Source organism: Schistocerca piceifrons, chromosome 1 (assembly GCF_021461385.2).
Source record: "Schistocerca piceifrons isolate TAMUIC-IGC-003096 chromosome 1, iqSchPice1.1, whole genome shotgun sequence".
Taxonomy (NCBI): Eukaryota; Metazoa; Arthropoda; class Insecta; order Orthoptera; family Acrididae; genus Schistocerca; species Schistocerca piceifrons.
In genome coordinates, this window is record NC_060138.1 from 805307309 (window position 1) to 805325126 (window position 17818).

General features: G+C 42.0%; 1 long non-coding RNA gene across 1 annotated transcript in view; it reads left to right on the top strand.

Annotated features, from left to right (window-relative positions):
• LOC124713969 overlaps positions 1-17134 on the top strand; it is a 39432-nt gene extending 22298 nt beyond the window's left edge. Inside the window, exon 3 of the long non-coding RNA XR_007005638.1 lies at positions 16969-17134. This is a non-coding gene — a long non-coding RNA (uncharacterized LOC124713969). The remainder of the gene's footprint in view (positions 1-16968) is intronic.
• The last annotated feature ends 684 nt before the right edge of the window (positions 17135-17818 follow it).

Genomic DNA, 17818 nt, shown 5'->3' on the forward strand with positions numbered 1-17818 from the left:
GAAAATGAAAGTAACTTTCAAATGATGTATCACTACTAAGTAACATAGTTCGATGAAACTTTGTCCATACATAGAAATAACTACCGTAGGTAACTGAAAGAAATACGCAGCGATATGAACAGAAACTACACTCTGATTCAAAGATAGTAAATACATTAATTCACCGCGATTCATGATGGTCCCCTTGGGCATTGCAAAAGGCGGGTGTATTGTCACCAGGGACCGTAATACATGCTCTGTAACGTGCTCCCATCCTGGCCACAAGGTTGGGAAGGAGTTATTGTGGTAGAGGGTTCGAGTCCTCCACCAGCGCCATCAGTAGCTGCTGTATGGTCACTAGTGCCCTTTGTCGTGCTGAAGGTCATCTCCGCAACGCATCCCAGACGTGATCGATGAAATTTACGGCGGGGGGACGGGGAAGTCAGTCCATTCCCGAATATCCTCTCGGTCCAAGAGCTCCTCCACTTGCGCAATTCGAGACTGTCGTGAGTTGTCATCCACAAAATAAAGTCAGGGTCGAATGAAGCCCTGGAAAGACGCACACGGGGAAGGAGTACAGTGACACAATAACGTTAACCGTTGACTGCACAGTGTCCAGTGATATGGAGGTCAGTATGCTCACGTTTCATTATGCATATCCACAGCATAACGCCTGGACCACCAAACCAATCGTGTTCGACCATGTTCTTGGGTGCATTACGTGTTCCCACCTCTCGTCAATGAGAGTACGTTTGGCAGCCGTATTGCAGCAGGTCCACTTGCAGGAAGGACCGTCCAGCAGTTCTTGAATGCGGCTAGTGAAGCAATGGGAAGCCGTACCACAAGAAGTCCTTACCACCCTCGTGGCCAGAGTGTGAGCTCGCTTCTGAGAAGGCACTGCCGTCCATGGTGATCGCACTTCCTTTTAAGAACCGTGTTTTACCTTTTGTAACATCCAACGCGGGGATTTCAATGCAATAATAATCTTTGACTGGAAGTGTACATTTGTACTGGTTTCAGTTACCTCCTGTACTGTACTGTAGCAGCTTTTTCTATGTAGGGATCAAGTTTCATCGAGCAGTCTACTTGGCACTTGCTTTCGTCCTCAAATTTTGGACACCAATGTATTAAACAGATGTTCGTAACTTTAACGTAATACGAGGGACATTCAATAGGTAATGCAACACTTTGTTTCTCTGCCAATTTTGGTTGATAAAAATGCAGAATTTGTTGTTGGACATCGTGAAACATTCACGATTCAGCTCATATACTTCATGAAGATCCGATTTGTGGCGGTGCTATACATAGCCTTCAAAATGGCGTCTGTAACGGAGCTGCGTTCCAAGCAGACAGACGTCATTGAGTTTCTTTTGGCGGAAAACCAGAGCATGGCAGGTATTCGCAGGCGCTTGCGAATGTCTACGGACATCTGGCAGTGAACAAAAGCACAGTGAGTCGTTGGGCGAGACGTCTGTCATCATCGCAACACGGACGCGCAAACCTGTCCTTTCTGCTGCGTCCCTATTAGGCGTACACAGCTGTCACTGCTAAAATGTTGGAACGTTCCGACACCCTCATTCGACATGTTAGACGGGTCACAATCAAACATCTCGCTGCTCAACTGTGCATCTCTGTTGGTAGTGCTGACACACTCGTCCAACGAATAGGGTACCCAAAGGTGTGTGTCCGCTGAATTCCTCGCCGCCTAACACAAGGCACATTACGAGGCTGATCGTGACAATATTTATCGAACATCATCACAGGCGATGAAACATGCGTTCACGACTTCGAACCGGAGACGAAACGGCAATCCATTGAGTGGCCTCACACCAAACCTTCTCCGAAGAAAAAGTTCGAAGCTGCACCCTCAGCCGGTAAAGTCATTGCGATGGTCTTCTGGAGCTCTGAAGCGGTTATTATGTTTTATGTCCTCCGTCACGGTGGGTGCAACGATCAACGGTGAAGTGTATTGTTCTGCTTTCAGGAAGTTCAAGAAACGACTTCAGCCTGTGCGTTGCCACAAAAATGCAAATAAAATTCTCCTTCTCTGTGACAAAGCAATGCCCCATATAAGCCTGCACACCCGAGAGGATCTCACAAAACTTTCTTGGACTCTTCTTCATTATCTGTCCTGCAGTCGGGATCTCGCACATTCCATCTGTTAGGCCCAATGAAGGATGCACTCCGCGGGAAGCAGTATGTTGGTGATGGGGAGTTATTGATGCTGCAAGACGTTGGCTCTGGCGTCGACTAGTAGAGTTGTACCATGGCGGGCATACAGACCCTCCCAGTAAGGTGGAGTAAGGAACGGTGTTTATATTGAAAAATAAAGTTATCCTAACTAGAACAATGGGGAATAGAATAGTGTACTGAAATCCTGAATGAAACCAACCTACTTGCAGCCACTCTACTAGGTCCAACATTCATTACATCCATGAAGGAATACTGTCTGCCAACATGAGGATGCTCGACCTCATGCTACAAACAGACAAATATGTCTCAGAAATTATCGTGTGCCTTTCTTAATTAGGTTTGGTTTCCTCCGATTGCCACTCTTAGGGTTTTGTTAATGATCCGCTATGAGGGAGTCGGTCGACAGGATTCTCAAAATGGTACATAAAGTTTTTGTGTCCTCCATGTGCTACAGAGCTCTGCAAAGTAATTATGAAGTGCAGTCAAATGGAACCGAGACAAATGGAAAAAAGTAATTGATCTCTTTATTATTTCAACAGAAATCGTCGTAACTCTTAATACATTTATTCTGCTGTGAGACAAGACCGTCAGATTCTTCATGGAAAAATGTTTGCGGTTGCCAACGGAACCATGAATGTATACAGGCGTGCACCTCTTTGTCCGAAGCAAATCGATGGTCATAAAAGTCTTTCTTCAGCGAGCCAAAGATATGGAAATCGGATGGGTAGAAATCGGTACGGTGCGGAAGACGTGTAGGAGCTTCTCAGCGAAACATATGCAGCGTAGTAAAAACAGCCTTGCCATGATGTGGACTGGCATTATCTTGCAACAGAATGATGCAGTTGACTGTGCGCTTCATTTTTTACAAAGACTCCACGTACCGCTGTGCTTTAACTGTGACGCCGTGTTCCAGAAAGTCAATAAGCAGCCGACCCTTCCAGTCAAAGAAAAAGGTCATAATGACTTACCCGGATCTGGCGTGCCTGTTCTTTCGAGTAAACTGCAGAAGTTTCGCTGAGAAGCCCTTACACATCCAATGTTTGCTTCGACCAGTGTTGAAGGCGATGTTTTAAGAGAACGAAGTTATGATATTGTAAGTAGCTTCAGTGGTATGAGGGGTAGGCATTTATCAATTAGCCAATAAGATTACTTGAAACTACTATTTTAAGACAGATTATCTGGGAAAATATTGTATTTGAATCTTTATATAAATAAAATTTGTTTTTTTAAAATTAGTTTTGTTGTCTTGGATTTGCCTAACAGACACCTTTGCTTGTAGTTCAATGATCCTACAACTTCTTATAAGTGTGGCTTCCAGTGGACGCTTCTTCTATGCTACTTTCTCGAGGGATTCACTGCAGCTGAAAAGGATATATGAATACTGACTAACGTCTGCTCCACGGTATCGCTCTCTATTGCTTACTTCAGTCCCACTTTTCAGTGTTTCTGAGATACCAATAATGTGACAAAAGCACCACAAAACAGTGCTAAGATAGTGAAATCGTCAGCTACATCAGGTAGTGTAGACAGCTGAACTCGTGGAAGATGTTTGGATTTCGGAGAAATGTAGGAACACGCGAGGCAATACTGAACCATGACTTTTCGTAGAAGATAAGTTATGGAAGGACAAACCATGTTTGTAGAATTTTTAGACTTAGAGAAAACTTTTGACGATGTTGGGTGGCATATTCTCTTTGAAATTCTGAAAGTAGTAGGTGTAAAATACAGGAAGCGAAAGGCTATTTACAAGTTGTACAGAAATCAGACCACAGTTATAATAGTCGAAGATCACGAAAGGAAAGCAGTGGTTGAAAAGAGAGTGGGACAGGGTTGTAGCCTATCCCCGATGTTATTCATTCTGTACTCTGAGCAAGTTGTAAAGAAAACCCAAGAAAAATTTGGAACAGGAATTAAAGTTCAGGAAGAAGAAATAAAAACTTTGAGGTTTGCCGATGACATTGTAATTCTGCCAGAGACAGTAAAGGACTTAGAAGAGCAGTTAAACGGAATGGGCAGTGTCTTGAAGGGAGGATATAAGATGAACATCAACAAAAGCGAGATAAGGATTGTGGAATGTAGTCGAAGTAAATCTGTTGAGGCTGAGGAAACTGGATTAGGAAACGAGACGCTTAAAGCAGTAGATGAGTTTTGTATTTGGGCGGCAAAATAACTTATGAAATGCATTTCCGAAGGAGAGAAATTTATTAATATCGAACATATATTTAAGTGTTAGGAAGTCTTTTCTGAAGGTATTTGTATAGAGTGTAACCATGTATGGAAGTGAAACGTGGACGCTAAAAAGGTTCAGACAAGAAGAAAACAGAACCTTTTGAAATCTTGTGCTACATACGAATGTTGAAGATTAGAGGGATAGATCATATAACTAATGAGGAGGTACTAAATAGAATTGAGGAGACAAGAAATTTGGGGCACAACTTGACTAAAAGAAGGGATAGGTTGATAGAACTCATTCTGAGACATCAAAGACTCACCAATTTAGTACTGGGGGGTAAAAATTGTAGAGGGAGACCAAGAGATGAATACAGTAATCAGATTCAGAAGGATGTATATTGCACCAGTTAGGTTGTAGTAGTTATTCGGAGATGCAGAAGCTTGCACGGGATAGACTAGCATGGGGAGATGTATCAAACAAGTTTTTGGACTGAAGTCAAAAACAAAAACAGTGTAGACAGTTCTGATAATAAACTGACATCAAAGTAGATTTTAGTACGGTACAGTTTTTGTTCACCTTAACGTATGCGTTTCGATGCGACAATTTTGAATCTATTTTAGTTCGTCACGGTTTAAGTTGGACATATATTTGATAATCAGGTTTCAAAGTGAATGTTTGATAAACAGACATCAGGACCATTTCGCTGGACCCAAATTGCTCCGAACTCAAATACCACATCCAGTCAACATCCAATCTGAATCTAAGGAATAGCTAACGCCGTAGGAGGGACCAATTATGCCTGTAAAACAGAGTCGCACATTAGGAACATCGAAACAGGCACCAGCCTCTACAACCCCAATGAGGGTGGGGCAGCGTCTTGTTAAGAAATTAACATCTCATCGACACACAAGTAAACTGGAGGACAGTAAACGGTTACAACATGCCAATATACACTTTAAATGTGTACTCAGAGAAGAAGATTTTTACTGCAAAAGTGCCGACCAAATCTTTATTTTTAACTTCTATCGTGCTTTCTCTCAGTTTAGGAAGGCCTTATGAACTGCTTGTAACATCTGAAGTCAGATTTACAAAGTGTGCGGCGCAGTGGCGTGGAGTAAGTCCGTCGTCACTTCTACCACTCACTTACATAACACAATGAGGATCATTTTGTATTAAAGAGCACATTTTTTTCAACCAGTTCTTTATGAGTTATTCGAGTTGCGCATTAGGCATAGCACAGAACGCATCACAGCAAAGGCCGCTAAGGCTATTTTCAAATGGACGTAACTCGACGTAAAGCTATTTCTGAACAATTTTATTTTAGAAAATGGCCTGCACCGTTGTTGTTTGTTCATAAGTAACGTGCATTCTCCGTTTCAGGATCGTGGTTTGGAAGAAACGTCTTGCTTTGTCTAGACTTATCTCTCATCTACACGGTGTCGGCATGTTAATCAGTATTTGGCAAGATCAGTGGTAGAGTGTGGCCGGAGGCCATCCCTATAGACTATTTATTGCCTCTCGTGGTAGCCGTGCGGTCTCAGGCGTCTTGCCACTGTTCGCGCGGCTCCCCCCGCCAGAGTTTCGAGTCCTCCCTCGGGCATGAGTGTGTGTGTGTGTGTGTGTGTGTGTGTGTGTGTGTGTGTGTGTGTGTGTGTGTGTGTGTCTTGTCCTTAGCGTAAGTCAGTTTGTTAGACTAAGTAGTGCGTTATCGTAGAGACCGATAACCTCAGCAGTTTGGTCCCATAGTCCTTACCACAAATTTCCAATTTAGACTATTTATTCAGCTCTCCTTGAAATAAGATACGTTATTTGTCTTAAGAAAGATGGGAACCCTAATAATGGCTCATGCAAGAGAAGCGCGAAAAAGTAAAGTAATTGAAGCGTCTCACAGAGCGAGGTGGCGCAGTGGTTAGACACTGGACTCGCATTCGGGAGGACGACGGTTCAATCCCACGTCCGGCCATCCTGATTTAGGTTTTCCGTGATTTCCCTAAATCGCTCCAGGCAAATGCCGGGATGGTTCCTTTGAAAGGGCACGGCCGACTTCCTTCCCCCCTTCCCCGTCCTTCCCCAATCAGATGAGACCGATGACCTCGCTGTCTGGTCTCCTTCCCCAAACAAACCCCAAATGAAAAGTCTCAAACCCAGAAACTGAACCGAGAGATTCATACATCTGCCGTAGGCAGAGAGTACACACTATTTCTTATAAGTAGATAGGTAGGTAGTAGTGAGACGATAGATAGGATGCCGTCTGTAGGGAAAGACGGGTAACACAATATTTACAAGAGCCAGGACGGAACAACAAGAGTGAAAGACCAAGAACGAAGTGCTCAGCTGAAAAAGGGAGTAGTCTTCCGCCCCTATCGTTCATCGATGAAGCAATGACGAAAATAAAAGAAAGGTTCGAGAGTGAAACTGAAATTAAAGATGAAGATATCAATGACAAAATTCCCTGATAAAATTGCTATCCTCAGTGAAAGTGAAGAAGAATTACGGGATCTATTGAATCGAGTGAACAGTCTAATAAGTACAGAATGTGGACTGAGAGTCAATCGAAGAAAGACGAATAAAATGGTTCAGATGGCTCTGAGCACTATGGGACTTAACATCTGAGATCATCAGTCCCCTACAACTTAGAACTACTTAAACCGAACTAACCTAACGGCATCACACACATCCATGCCCGAGGAAGGATTCGAACCTGCGACCGTAGCAGCAGCACGGTTCCGGACTGAAGCGCCAAGGACCAGTCGGCCACAGCGGAAGGCTGAAGAAAGACGAAAGTAATGAGTGGTAGTAGGAATGAGAAGAACGAGAAAATTAACATCAGGATTGATAGTCACCAAGTAAATCAAGTTAAGGAATTCTGCTACCTAGGCAGCAAAATAACGAATGGCGGAAGGAGCAAGGAGGACATCAAAAGCAGACTAGCAAACGGCAAAAAGGGCATTCCTGGCCAAGAGAGGTTCAAATGGCTCTGAGCATTATGGGAGTTAGCTTCAGAGGTCATCAGTCCCCTAGAACTTAGAACTACTTAAACCTAACTAACGTAAGGACATCACACACATCCATGCCCGAGGTAGGATTCGAACCTGCCACCGTAGCGATCGCACGGTTCCAGACTGTAGCGCCTAGAACCTCTCGGCCACGACAGCCGGCACCAAGAGAGGTCTACTATTGAAGAAACATAGGCCTTGAGCAAGAAATTTCTGAGTATGCACGTTTGGAGCACAACGTTGATGGTAGTGAAACAGACTGTAGGAAAACTGGAACAGAAGAGAATCGAAGCATTTGAAATGTGATGCTACAGAAGGACGTTGAAAATTAAGTGGACTGATAAGATAAGGAACGAGGAGGTTCTCCGCAGAATCAGCGAGAAAAGGAATATTTGGAAAACACTGACAAGAAGAAAGGGCAGGATATTAAGACATCTGTTAAGACATCAGGAATAACTTCCACGGTACTAGACGGAGCTGTAAAGGGCAAATACTAAAGAGGACGGCAGAGACAGGAATATATCCAGCGAATAACTGAGGACGTAGGTTGCTAGTGATACTCTGAGATGAAGTGGCTGGCACAGAAGAGAAATTCGCGGCCGGCCGCATCAAATCATTTAGAAGAGTGATGACTCACAAAAAAATAAAGCGAAAAAAAAAAAACAAAAAAACAAGAAAGCTAACCCGTAAGTGTCAGAGATTTGTGTCAGTCGGTTGTGTCATATTATCAAATTGAGTGGAACCAGTGAAGCCCAGATAGTGAGTGAAAACATTCATATAGTCGACATGGCCGCAGACATTAAATACTTGCGGTGGTTCCATTCGACTGAAAAATCCGAATGATCGGCAGAGCTATCGATTGTTAGACCAGTGTAGTGTCCCGCCACTGGAGACTCACCGTATCGAGCTGCTGCTCTGTGGCGACGTGCTGGCGTCGACCGTACATGTCTGCTGGCTTGTGGGTGGGTACGGGGAGGTCTGTGCGCGCCGCGGTGCTGGGCTGGAGTGGCGGGAGGCGCGCCCACCGCCGCTCTTATCACGGCGGCCGGCCTGGGTCAGCGCGCAGGTCACCACTGCCGCTGCCGCCCAGGGACGCGGTAGCCGCGTGTTCAAGACTTTCGCTACTGGCCGTCAGCAGGAACGGAAATAGTCCAGATAAGGCGCAGGCAGTTTGTGAACCGCAGTCCACTGTCAGTCCATTATGCAATAGCAACGAGCGGCTAATAAACCTCAAATTATATATATATATATATATATATATATATATATATACTACTGGCCATTAAAATTGCTACACCAAGAAGAAATGCAGATGATAAACGGGTATTCATTGGACAAATATATTATACTAGAACTAACATCTGATTACATATTCACGCAATTTGGGTGCATAGATCCTGAGAAATCAGTACCCAGAACAACCACCTCTGGCCGTAATAACGGCCTTGATACGTTTGGGCATTGAGTCAAATAGAGCTTGGATGGCGTGTACAGGTACAGTTGCCCATGCAGCTTCAACACGATACCACAGTTCATCACGAGTAGTGACTGGCGTATTGTGACGAGCCAGTTGCTCGGCCACCATTGACCAGACGTTTTCAACTGGTGAAAGATCTGGAGAACGCGCTGGCCAGGGCAGCGGTCGAACATTTTCTGTATCCAGAAAGGCCCGTACAGGACCTGCAACATGCGGTCGTGCATTGTCCTTCTGAAATGTAGGGTTTCGCAGGGATCGAATGAAGGGGAGAGCCAAGGGTCGTAACACATCCGAAATGTAACGTCCACTGTTCAAAGTGCCGTCAATGCGAACAAGAAGTGACCGAGACACGTAACCAATGGCACCCCATACCATCACGCCGGGTGATACGCCAGTATGGCGATGACGAATACACGCTTCCAATGTGCATTCACCGCGATGTCGCCAAACACGAATGCGACCATCATGATGCTGTAAACAGAACCTGGATTCATCCTAAAAAATGACGGTTAGCCATTCGTGAACCCAGGTTCGTCGTTGAGTACACCATCGCAGGCGCTCCTGTCTGTGATGCAGCGTCAAAGGTAACCGCAGCCATGGTCTCCGAGCTGATAGTCCATGCTGCTGCAAACGTCGTCGAACTGTTCGTGCAGATGGTTGTTGTCTTGCAAACTCCTCCTCACTTGCACTGAGGATAGCAATCTCATCAGCAAATCGGATCATTGACGTCCTTTCACTCTGAATTTTAATTCCACTCCTAAACCCTACTTTTCTTTCTATCATTTCTTTTTCGACGTACAGTTTGAATGGTAGGGGCGAAAGACTACATCCCTGTCTTACATCCTTTTTAATCCGAGCACTTCCACTCTTACTATTCCCTCTTGGCTCTTGTACATATTGTGTATTACCCGTCTCTCGCTATAGCTTACACCTATTTTTCTCGCACCAATTTAAATTGTGAACGCTTTTTCCTGGTCAACAAACGCTATGTACATGTCTTGATTTTTCTTCAGTCTTGCTTCTGTTATCAACCACAACGTCAGAATTGCCTCTCTGGTACCTTTACATTTTCTAAAGCCAAATTGATCGTCATTTAACAAATCCTCAATTTGTTTTTACCATTCTCTTGTATATCATTCTTGTCAGCAACTTGGACACATGAGCACTTGTCAGCTCTTGCCGTCTTCGGAATAGTGTGGATGATATTTTTCCAAAAGCCAGATAGTACGTCACCAGATTCATACATTCTACACACCAACGTAAATAGTCGTTTTGTTGTCACTTCCCCTAATGACTTCAGAATGTCTGCTGGAATGTTATTTATCCCTTCTGCCTTATTTGATCTTAATTCCTTCAAAGCTCTTTTACATTCTAATTCTAATACTGGATCCCCTATCTCTTACCTATCGACTCCTGTTTCCCTTCTATCGCACCAGACAAATCTTTCCCATGATAGACGCCTTCAATCTACTCTTTCCATCTATCCGACGTCTCCTCTGCATTTAACAGTGGAATTCCCGTTGCACTCTTAATGGCACATCTTTGCTTTTAATTTCACCGAAGATTGTTTTGACTTTTCTATATCCTGAGTCAGTCCTTCCGAAAATAATATCTTTTTCGATTCTTCACATTTTTCATGTAGCCATTTCATCTTAGCTTCCCTGCACTTCCTATTTATTTCATTGCTCAGCGACTTGTATTTCTGTATTCTTGAATTTTCCTGAACATTTTTGTACTTTCTCCTTTCACCAATCAACCGAAGTATTTCTTCTGTTACCCACAGTTTCTTTGCAGTTACCTTCTTTGATCCATGTTTTTCTTCCCAACTTCTGTGTTGGCCCTTTTTAGAGATTTCCATTCCTCTTCGAATGAATGCCCACTGAGATATTCCTTATTGCTGTATCTATAGCCTTAGAGAACTTCAAGCGTATCTCGTCGTTCCGCAGTACTTTTGTATCCTACTTCTTTGCGTATTGATTCTTCCTGACTAAAGTATTAAACTTCAGCCTACTCTTCATCACTACTACATTGTGATCTGAGACTATATCTGCCACTGGGTAAACCTTACAGTCCAGTATCTGGTTTCGGAATCCCTGTCTGACCATGATGTAATCTATCGGAAATCTTCCCGCATCACCCTGTCTTTTCCAAGCATACCTCCTCCTCTTGTGATTCTTGAACAAAGTATTCGCTGTTACTAGCTGACATTTATTGCAGAATTCAATTGGTCTTATTCCTCTCTCGTTCTTTGTCCCAAGCCGTTATTCTCCTATAACCATTTCATCTGCTCCTACCAGTACAACTGCATTCCAATCCCCCATAACTATTAGATTTTCATCTCCTCTTTTGTACTGTATTACTGGATTAACGGTGGATATCGAAAAAATTCAAAGAAGGGCAGCTGGTTTTGTACTATCGGGAAATAGGCGAGAGTGCCATGGATATGATACTCAAGTTGGGGTAGCGATCATTAAAACAAAGGCATTTTTCGTTGCGGCAGAATCGTTACACGAGAAAGTTGGTGACATTTCTCCTCAGAATGCTTTCTATTTCGTGGGCGCCCACCTATAGAGGGAGGAATGATCGTTGTAATAAAAATAAGAGAAATCAGAGCTCACACGGCAAGATTCATTCGTTTCTGCCGCGCTCTCTTTGAGAGTGGAATTGTTGAGAAATAGCCTGAAGGTGGTTGGATGAAATCTCTGCCAGGCACTTATTTGTGAATTGCAGAGCACTCATGTAGATGTAAAAGTAGATGTATATCTTGTCAGAAGTGAGATTGACTGTGTCTAACGAATTCATCGTCGACAAGTTGTTGCGCTCTAATAAAAACGAAAGGATTACATATAATCCTATTGACTGCGATAAAATGTTTGATTATTATGACCGCCTTATATACCACAGTGTACGTTTGCGTGTCCTGTATTTTTAAAGAAAACGAGAGACTTAATATAGTCTCGATGGTATCAAACCTCAAAATATTGTTGACCAGTTCGTAGTTCCATGTCCCAAAAAAAAAAACTGTCATGACTTCCGTGTTATTAGGATCAATGTTACGTGAATCGCATTCCAGCAGTCCCAAGAGGAAAAAAAGGTAAAATAGTACTATGAGAATAGTAATTTATCACATCTGTAACTAATTGGTTTATATACACAACATCATGGGCTATTAAAACGGAATAGACGGGAAAATTGTAAGTATAACTTCAGGCCTCGACTGTTGGATGTTGATAAGTAAATTGTTGGCACGTATATTCTAGCATTTGAATGAATATAACTAAATGCATCCAAACGTGCATTCTACTCTAAATATTTTTACATCCAAACGCACATATCGTCTCGAGGAAGACATCCTTTGCAACTGTGATAAATGTACACTATTTCATCATATAGGTTCCACGTTATTGCAGAGCATTATCAATGGGCAATATAAATATCCAGTTTTTACCTGTAACTCACAGAATAATGTTTTAAGTTATCAGACCTAAGTGGGTTCCTTATACTGCTTAAAGTTTCGCCAGTGTCAGTATTATCAAAGTACTGGTGCTCGTTCGCTTCAGCCAGTGAAGTGAAGGGGGTTACGCGGACTATTGTGTTTATGCGTTGATGGAATTCTGCTTTCCTTACGTTCGCTAATATGATAAAATAAAGTTATAATGTAATTCTGCAATGAAATAATGTTTAGTTTTAGACACTGTTTCCTCCTGCAAAATTATTGATATATGATTCAAATGAAGAGCGTTTCCCTGTAAATCACTGAATCAACTGTCTTAAACTTAAATGAAATGGATTATACTTTCACCCCCACGTGATGCATATTTGTATCGTTACGTTTGTATTGTAGCGCTACATGCACGTGACTGCGCGAACTCAAGTTGACCTCAAACACTCAGTATTCATCGGTCTGTGGACCGAATTTATATATTACTGCATCTGTGATTACTGCATGTTTTTATGTGTCATTCTACCAAGAATAAGGTTGGGACTTAACATCTGTGGTCATCAGTCCCCTAGAACTTAGAACTACTTAAACCTAACTAACCTAAGGACATCATACACATCCATGCCCGAGGCAGGATTCGATCCTGCGACCGTAGCGGTCACGCGGTTCCACACTTAGGCACCTAGAATCGCACGGCCACACCGGCCGGCCAAGAATAAGGAATGAAGTTTTTTTTTAAAATTTAGTTTTACGCCAGTAAGACATGATTTATGTTGACTCGTATTCAAGGTGTTTGCGTTTTGCCGGCCGGAGTGGCCTAGCGGTTCTAGGCGCTACAGTTTGGAACCGCGTGACCGCTACGGTCGTAGGTTCGAATCCTGCCTCGGGCATGGATGTGTGTGGTGTCCATAGGTTAGTTAGGTTTAAGTAGTTCTAAGTTCTAGGGGACTCATGACCTCAGAAGTTCCATAGTGCTCAGAGCCATTTTTTTTGTTTGCATTTTTTATTCATTTTTGCTAAGAAGAGAAATCGTGAAAACGTGCAGCGTTTGTAACGCAATGAAGTCAACTTGCAAGGTCTTCCAGAGTGCGCTTGAGGAATGGAAAGCACTTAAGGGAAAACAATGAAAAAAGCGTATTGACCCAAAAGAAGACTGCGTTGCATAGCGAGAATTTTTGATCTTTTCCTGGTATGATTGCGTGCAAAGAAACACAGTGACACATTTTTCCGTTGCAATATTCGCGAGCTGAACGGGAAACCCTGTGGCAGAAAAGCTTTGACATGCCCCGTATAAATCTTGCGAACAACACTGTATACAGAGTGAGTTCTGTGATGTGTCTCAGATACAGGGACTGGACAAAAATATGGAAACACCGCGAGAAATGCTTGCTTAGATATAAATGCAGACGTTAGCCGAGCCTGCAATTTGCGCTGCTGTATTTGACGACGAAAGTCACCTGTGCAATGTACCTCAGTACATTGCAACTGTCAGTCGTGGCCAGAACAGTGTTCTATGTTGTTGTGAGTGCATTATGTCGGAGATAAGTGAATTCGAACGTGGGCAAATTGTTGGTGTTCGTATGGTAGGTGTTTCCGTCACCCAGGGAGCTGAAGTGTTTGGTGTTTCAAGAGGCATCTTATCGAAAATTTATATCGCATACAGGGCAAACGAAAATACATCATCCGCTAAGTCACAACGTGGACGAAAGTATTTGTTGATGGATCGGGACAGACGGTCATTGAAGAGGACTGCGACTAAAAATACGAGAACGACAGCTGTAAAAGCCACTGCAGAGCTGAATGTCGCACTCGCAAACACTGTCAGTACCAAAACAACACGAAGAGAGCTACATAAACAGCGAAATGCAGAGCGAGCTGGAATTCCGAAACCATTCATCAGTGATGGAAATGCCCGTAACGGGAAAACGTGGAGCCAAAGTCATAAGACCAGGTCTGTGGAGCAGCGGGAGAAATTCATTTGGCTGCATGTGTCTTACGGATATTCACACTGTTTTCAACTTCTGGCCTAGTTTACGTCCCTAGAGTGGGGTTCAGTTAAGATTTAAGCAGCCATATTATGCTATTTTATGGGTCTCATGGTTAGTCCCCAAGGTCGCATTACTGCCAAAGATTATGTGGCCATTTCGGCTGATCATGTCCATCCCACGGTCCAGCGTTTGTTCCCTTATGGTGATGGTGTGTTTCAAGACGATAGAGCTCCTGTTCACCCATATTGGATCGTTCAGAAGTGGTTCTGTGAGCACGAGGATAAATTGTCACATCTCTTCTGATCATCACAGTCTCCAGATCTCAGTATTATTGAATCTTTATGGTTCGCTTTGGAGAGAAGGATGTGTGATCGCTATCCACTTCCATCACCGTTAGCCGAACTTTCCACTACTTTGCAGGAAGGTGGGTATAAGATTTCTTTGAAAACCATTTAGGACCTGAATATGTTCATTCTGAGACGACTGGAAACTGTATTGAATGCCAACGGGTTTTATGCGCCATATTGAGCATGATAAAGTGCCGAGTTTTTGGTATTTCCATATTTTTATCCTGTCTCTGTATATCCAGGAGAGTTGAAGACGTCGAAACTGGGCTTTCAACGTTAGTACACAAAAATGGTTCTTGTTACGTCTTCATCTACCAAGAATTTGAAACAGATGTAGTATTCCAAATTTATATTCAGATACTTTTTAATTATATTCGATAACTCCTGGGAAGAACTGTAAAGTGAAACTGAGATGGTGGGTTCTGCTCTGCTATCCAGTGTCAGCGCGTGGAAGAAGCTGCAACTGCAATGTCAGCTTTGCACATGTTATTGAGAGGCTTGAACAGATACTGTCTACACCTCCATTTAATCTGAATTATAAGGTCTATATTGTTTCTTACTGTACTATTCACAGATGGAGCGTGTTGGGAATGACCGTTTGTATTCATCTATGCCAACTATCATTTTCTAGTTTTATTTGCTAACTCTTTGCAGCACAGATACGTGAGGGACTGGAGAATAATGGAAGTTTCCGCACTGGAAACCCGATTTTCGAGTTTTGTAACAGGTTCTTGCGAGATGTATGGCATCCTTCTTCACGTGTCTGTCAGCTTAGATTTTTCAGTATTCTGTTAGCCTCTCTAACCTTTACATTCGCATCTCTCTTGTTTATATTTTCTTTATGGTTTCAGTTAGTCCGACCTGATATAGGTTCCCTGCACTTGAGATGCATTTAATTACAGTCCGTACAATCGTCGTGGGTGCAACCTCTTTTGAGGACATACTGTTGTCTTACAGCGTCTTAAGGATGAAGACGGATGAGTCCTTTAGCTACACCGGGTTCTATGTGATCGTCAAATTTCATATCTCTGCACATCTGCTTCGAAATATCTAAATGAGAAGACAGACTCTAATCTGATCCATCAATCCTGCAGTCAATAGGAACTCTGCTTGTCCGTATCGTGCATTTTCCTCCATTAATAGCTAGTTGAAAGTCGTTACATCAGAGGTTTCTTTTTGTAAAATTATAACTGAATATTACTGCAGTGATGAGTTAGTAATTCGTTAAGTTTGTGGATTGACGTCGATGGCTTCTTATCATCATACAATTAGTGTATATCCGCATGCGTACTATAAAATGACACATAAACATACGGAGTGCAGATAGTTGATCTCCATAGCAAAATCCCACCGTATAGTAGAGCATTAAAGACAAAAACGACAGAAACAAACATCTACGCGCTACTCATATACAAGCACGAAATGATATCTCGTATCCGAGAGTGAGAACATACGGCGTCGTGTCCGAGAGTAAGAATATACAGCTTTTTCAGATCTAAAGTTGAGGAACGTTAAATACACAAAAATGCAACTTTCATACTATATGATGTGTATGTATCCTAATGTACTGAAACATCATCATCATATCCCGCTTGTTCCAATTCCAAGTAGACTGCAGCTGATCTTCCCATCTCTTCTTAGGACACCCAACATTCATTTTACCTTCAGGTGTGTATTTGAATACTATTTTAGGTATTAGTTCTTCTGACATCTTGTGAATGAGCTCATGCGTTTCTTTCTGTACTCCTCTATTTTTTGAAGTGTGCTTTTGACACCCATTTCATTCCTTATCTCAATATTTTTTACCTGATCTATAAGTTTGCAACCAGATAGAATCTCATCTCTGCTGTCTCAACCCTACTCCTTTGAGTGGCGGTTAGGGTCCAAGTCTCTGACCCATATGTTACAATAGGCACTGCCATCACATTAAAAAAATTGTACTGTCTCATTTCTAGCTTCTTTAAAGAGACTGCGATTTGGAGTACCTACCAACTGCTGGGACTTTTTCGGTATGTATTCTTGATCATTGTTTGTACTATATTAGACCTTAAATCCCAGTCTTTAAAGGTATTTATTTTTCTAATAGCTTATCATCAGTTATTATTTATGGTCTTAATTGCTCTTTACCATGGAATTCCATTATCTTAGTTTTACTTTTAGATATTATCATTTTACAATCGTCTGCCATCTTGTGCAAGAACCAAATTGCTCTCTGTAATTTATCTTCTGTGTCCGCTAAGATTATTTGATTATCTTCAAACATAAGTGTATTTATAACTTCAGTAAGACCAGGCATTGGCTCCAGGGGCAGCGACTTTTAAAAATAAGTTTTCAAAACAGCCACAAATCACTCATTGTATTTCTTATTTACAGGTTTCGCACTTCAAATGAACAAGAGCATCACCAGAATTTATAGTTTGAAGTTGGCTGACAGCATTAACGACTGCGTTTAAAGTTGACTGGCAGCTCTAAAGATTAACCTGGGCATACTATATTACTTAAATTTACGTTTAAAGTACAGTAGCATACGATGACATTGACAGCGACAAAGATGAAATTCATCATCTGAAGAAGAAAAGCAGTAAGTAAAAAATACAAAGTGCTAATTGTGGGTGTTTTCAAAAACTTATTTATAACTTTATTACTAAGCTTATAATGGCGCACTACTTTATTGTTCCATGTCTTTACGACGTCATTTATGTATATATTAAATAACGTGGGTGATAAAGGAACACTTGTCTCACTCCTTGACGTATGTTTCTCGCAAATGGACTGTCTTTTTGTACTTTAATTTTATTGTGTGTATACATACTTTGAATTACATTTGTTAGATGCTAGGGTATACCACTCTTTCTAAAATTTCCCATAATTGATCTCTGTTAACTTTATCAAAAGCTTTCTCATAGTCAATAAATGCTATATATGAGGGATAATTGTGTTCTCTGTGTTTTTCAGTAATTTGGCAGAATGGAAAAAACACTATCTAAAAAGATCTTCCCATCCGAAACCCATTCTGTTCTTCGGTAAGAAACGTTTCCCAAAGTATCTTAAGTGTATTTGTTATTAGTTTTGGGTATATCTTTTAACCAGAGTTCAGAAAACTAATACTTAGATCACTGTCACATTTTCTGCGATCCCATTTTTTAAATAATGGAAGAACAACAGCTGTTTCTCAATTTTCTGGTATGTTACTGTTTTTCAAAAAAGTATTTACAAAATTCGA